Genomic DNA, 5,787 nt, shown 5'->3' on the forward strand with positions numbered 1-5,787 from the left:
CCTAGCTCTAACAGTTTCTCAGACTTTCCTTGTTTTTAATGAACTTGACAGTTTTGGAGATCCTGGTCAGGGATTGTGGAGGATTCTCCTCTATTGGCATTTGTCTGGTGTTTTTCTCATGATTAGACTGGAGGTATGGGTTTGGGGGAGGAAGGTCACAGTTAAAATGGCATTCTCATTGTGTCCTATCAATGGCACATGCTATCAACGTGATTTATGGCTTGATGTTGACCTGATCAGTTGGCTGAGGCAGTGTTTGTCAAGTTTCTCCATTGTAGAATTACTTCATCCCTCTAATTTCCATACTGGACTCTCTGGAAGGCAGTCACTATGCAAAGCACATTACCTAAGGAGCAGGCAGTTATATGCTCAGTTATATACTCAAGGGTAGAGCATCTACATAAATTGTTTGGAATTCTTCTGTATGAGACACTTGTCTCTTCTCCCTCACTTGATTTTCTCAAAGTAAGTTATTTCTTGAGGAAAAGTAAATTTTACTCTTCTGTCTGTTTGAGTGAATTCTAAGGCTTTGTAAAGGACAATGGACTAGAAATGGGGAGAGTTGGGTTTTAGTTTGAATTTTACTTGTCAGTGTGATCTTAAGCAAGTCATTAATCATTCCTCCCAAAAGAAAACAGCTATTGCAGGCATTGTTGATGGTAGTATGAATTTCTGATGAGGAGGAGAATATCATCTTCTACATCATTAGTTTTGACAAGCTCAGAAGAGCAATATGAGAAGATTCAAATTCATTTCATTAGAATCTGATGAAGTCCGTTATGAAAACATCTGCTTTATTTTACTCACCTATTCACCTAGGGGAGAAGGATGGAGAGAAAAATACCATCCCAGTGGCTCTTCCACTATGACTGCCTCTGGTGGCCACACTTCTCATGTCACACACGTTAGCTGGTGTGTTAATGCTGAAAACATTCCTCTTCTCCTTTAGGGCTCCGAGGGCCCTTCTTTCACCTTTTGCTGTTGAACTAATGTGTTTAGATTGCTCCTTTGGGACATACCTAATTTGGGAGAGCAGTGCAATGTCCAGTAAGGTGGTTAGGAAATGTTGCCAACACAAAAGACACTTGAACCTGAACCTGAAACTTAAAAAGAAAGGAAATAAATCCTAAATGTCACCAACTTTCCATCATCTTATTAAGAATTCCCTCCTCCTTATTTTATTCTTTAGCCTCCCTCCTGCAGCAGGGAGACAGAGCTTGACCAAAGACCCTTTTAGGGAGGTGGCAGAGCATCCTCAGAAGGATTTGTCCATGGGGATGAGAATGGGAGTCGTATATCAGTTAAGGAGGCACCTGCTGTCCCCACACTAAACAGACCTGGCCCAGGTGAATACTAGTACTGATTCTAGTTTACATTCACATAGTATCCTAAGAATGACATCTGTACAGATGCTTAGGTGCCTGTGGAGCAGTTTTGCAGGAGTTATCACGTTTAATCCTCACAATGAACTCCGATACAGGGAAGTTCACCATTCCCAGTCTATATGTGGAGTGACTGAGGTTCAGAGACATCAGGTATTTGTTCAGTGTTACACTGAAGTATGGGAGCAGGACACAAAAATCCGGGCATTCTGACTCCAAATCCTGAGTAATTTCCATTATACTATTCACAGTCTGGGATGAAAACCCTGTGTGAGCAGACGCTTGCCCACTCTGCTCCCTGCTGTGTCTCCAGCTCCTAGAATAGTGCCTGGCACATGGTAGACATTTCACAAATATTTGATGAATGAATGAATGAATGAGTGAATGAAATGTTAACCATAATCCCTGCTGTTATTAATCTTACTGTCTAAAGTATATTTAAAAATGCATTTCATTCATTCCACAAATACTTACTCAGTGCTTACTATGTACCAAGCACTTCCTATGTTTATTACAAGTAGGGAATAAACCATGTTAATGATCAAAATGCCCGTTAAAGAAACTTTGCTAATTTAAATATTTACATTTTTTTCTATTAGTGCTGCTTTTAGGGTGGGGTAGAGAGGCAAAGAAATGAAAGGGACATAAGGGTAATATTGGAAAGGGTGAATGATGCGAGGCAAAGTGGGTGAGATGAGGTTCTGACTACAGGAGGAGAATGGGGGGGAAGAACAGGGCATTTGTAGTTTTTAATAAATGCATTCAAGTTGACATTAGGTGCAGTGAACGTGTACTCCTCTGATATTCTCTCTCCCTGTCTCTCTACCTCTCTCTGTCTCTGTCTCTCTCCCTCTCTCTGTCTCTGTCTCTCTCTCTGTCTCTCTCCCTCTCTCTGTCTCTCTCCCTCTCTCTGTCTCTGTCTCTCTCTCTCTGGCTTGTTTTACGGACGAAGGCATCTTAGAATCTGCAGGCAGTAGCCTCAGCCTGACTTCCTACGTACAATTTTATCAACTTGCTACTCTCCCTGCTACTCAATAGCCTTCATTCCCAACAAATGCCTTTGCCATGCACTTGAGAGAACCTTCACTTGTGGGCACGATTTCCTCCTTCTCTTAACCCCAAGCTCTAGAGAGTTTGTTAAATAGAGAGGCTGCTTAGCATGACGCAGAGAACACTGAACTTGGAGTCATGAAACCTGAGTCAAATCCTCATTGTTACTACCTTACTGTGTGACCTTGGATAAGCTCCTTCCTCTCGCTGGGGCTCTGTGTGCATATCTGTCAAAGAAGGGGCCAGGCCCTAGCATCCTTTATTTAATCCCATTACATGCAGCTGATTTAGTGTAAAAATGACTGTCACATTTGTGTTGCCTCTTGTTATTTTCCCATAAGAAAAAGGACAACAAGCAAACACAAGCAGAAGAAAGGGAGAGTGAGAAAAGCAAGAATAACTGTCAAAAGTCATAATTACCTCACAGGAAACCAGTTCTGTGCAATCTTCTCATATCTAGCTAAATGTGCAGAGTCTCATTGAAAAGATGCTATTCTTAGGCTCAGTGCACACACATGTAAATAAGTACTAAAAGCAAAACTTAAGTGCTAACCAAACATGCAGAACCTTGCCTGTCTGAGCAATAAATGTATTCAGTTGCTTCTCCACAGAAACCAAATTTTCACAGTGTACTCCGATCTTATTGCCTCCCTTTTGGGGGAAGCAGACTCCAGCATCATTTGAGGATGGAGTATGCACCTGTGGGTCATTTTCTCATAAATGAAGTGAATATGAGATTACAGTACTCTCAGTTGTGCTGCTTTTGACTACACAGGAGCCCTATTTGCTGGTACGGTCTTGGTTTCAATGACAAGTAAAATTTCAGAATTAGAGCTTTCATGCTTTTAGCCCCCAACTAACTCAGGGGAACATTCACACTTTAAGGACAAGTTCAGTCTTTATTTACAGATGGGAAACCTGAGGCCCAGGTGATAAAATGACTTGTCCAAAGTCTGACCACTCTTTTGATTGGAGGCAAAGCCAGAACTGGAACTTTCCACACCCAATTTCCAGCCTAATGCTCTTCCCACCACATCATTTGGTTCAACCCAATAACTACATACTGAGTGTTTATACCAGACTACAGCCCCCATTTGTTTACAGGTTTCCCCTTTTGAGTGTTTGTTGTTTCTTTTTAACTCTTTAGCCTTTTTGTAAATGATCTTTTTTCATTTTCCGGTGTCAGTTTGCCAGTCAAATGATCCATCCCTTCCTGCCAGTCTTTGAACACTGGCAGAAGGAATTCAAAGTCAGATTCACCACAACCATGTCTCAAGTAATTTCCAGTTGTTCCAAATTTCATTTAGGGCTTGCAACTTACTTATGCACTGGTACCACAGACGCTGTGACAGGGTGAGGCTCATGGTTTGGTGTCTGCAATAGATGCAGCCAAACCCAATCCAACCTTGGGTAGTTGCATGCTGACAACCCTTGCTGGGCACTGTATACTGTCAATTTAGTAAATGAAGACAGACGATCTGAAGTTCCTGTGACCCTGAAAGAAGCAAAAACTACTACCCATGTTCCAGAGCCAGCGAACGTGTCTGCTTCTGCTCCAGACTCTAAGCACTTTGATTTTGTGTGCTTTGATCCACACCCCTCTCAGATTGAAGGGCCTTAGTCTCAGAGTTCAGAGGATGGTAACTCTTATCACCTTGGTCGACTCGTTCTTTTGGGCTTCATCTGGCTCTGCTGTGTCTTCCTGGAATGTGAATACCAGAGCACAAGTTGTCCTGGAGGTCCACGGTGGGTTTGTCCACTGGTAGGACCATATGTTGTGTTTGTCTCCGGNGGGGGGGGGGGGGGGGGGGGGGAACAGCCAGTAGAGGGAGATGTAAGCACATGTGACATGAATATAAGTATAAGGTGTGATTTTGCCCGAAGAAATAAGCAGAAAGTCCAACACTCATGATGGTATTCTTGTTGATTTTCTTTGTTCTGAACTTCATACTGGCATTTCTATGGTTTTCTTATCGAGTAGGTACATCATCTTGCCAAAAGTTTAGAGCAGTGTAAAAGACCACATTCTAAGTATTTATCTTCTGTTCTTTCCACATTTTGACCTCTTTACTTCCTGCATCCTCACTTTGGACTAAATATATACTTGGAGTTACTGAGGGTTGTGCTGGTAATGAGTGAATCGACCTTCGGAGGTAACACACAACCTGCAGCTGAAGGTTGAAAGAATAGCTTTTTCCCTATACTCATGTGATTGTTTGGGTTGCCAGACACAGCAGAATGGAGTGGGTTCTATTTTCTTCTCTCCCGGACAGTGCTTTAAAAATATTTGTTTTCTGGATTTAAAAAAAATATGGATTTAAAATTTAAGTTCCAGAAAGAGTTATTTAAAGCTGTATGTCACTCATTTCTACAATCAATCTGATGTTTTATTTTTGTCAGATTTTATTTTTGGTGAATTTCAAGACTGTGTCAAGAATCAGCTTTATATTAATCATCTCACATCATGTCTCTCCCAGCCGTGTCTTATACTTGGGTGTCTGGGAACCAGTGCTTTGTCTGTCTGGGAACGGGGGCATTTTTCTTGTCTACTCAGGTGAGCTAGATCATCTGAACAGCATTCACCGTCAAAGACAGGATGCTGCAGCGTGTATGCTGCAATCTATTTGGAAAGATAAAAATGACTAAGAACTGCCTACTTGTAGGAACAGGGCAGAGAAGGATGCAAGATCTGTAACTCACATACAATGTAGGTTTAAATGAAAGTAGGAAATAGCATGAATCACTGTCTGAGGGAGGAGATTGTGGTAAATAGCCACGTGCTGTGGGTCAAATGTGTCCCCCAAATGTTTGTGTGTTGGAAACATGACCCCCATTGTAACAGTGTTAAGAGGCTGGGAAATCCAATTATTTGAAAGGTAGTGTCTTTAAGAGATGATTAGATAGTGAGTACTGTGCCCTTGTGAATGGATTGATCCATTCACGGAGCAATGGGCGTGGTTCTGATGGCTTTATAAGGAGAGCAGGTTAGCTGTCTCTTGCTCTTGATATTCTTGCCATGTGACATCTGATCACTGTAGAGTATCCACTAGGAAGAAGGCCCTCACCAGCTTTTTTCCCTGGACTTTGGACTTCCCAGCCTCCAAAACAATAAGAAATAGATTTAATTTCTTTATAAATTACCCAGTTTCAGGTATTCTGATATAAGCAACAGAAATAGACTAATATACCCCACAAAGTTAGTTTCACTTCTGCTGTGTAAATGTGGCTTTGTGACCGTGGCCACAAAAGGGCTGTATACCCCAGCTAGTTCCAAATATTGGCACCAAGGCAGAGAAGCTGCCACCATCTCCTTTGTGGACTCCTGGAGCCAAAGCTGAAAAAGTGTTGATTTTTT

Source organism: Galeopterus variegatus, unplaced genomic scaffold, assembly GCF_000696425.1.
Source record: "Galeopterus variegatus unplaced genomic scaffold, G_variegatus-3.0.2 Scaffold10707, whole genome shotgun sequence".
Classification (NCBI taxonomy): Eukaryota; Metazoa; Chordata; class Mammalia; order Dermoptera; family Cynocephalidae; genus Galeopterus; species Galeopterus variegatus.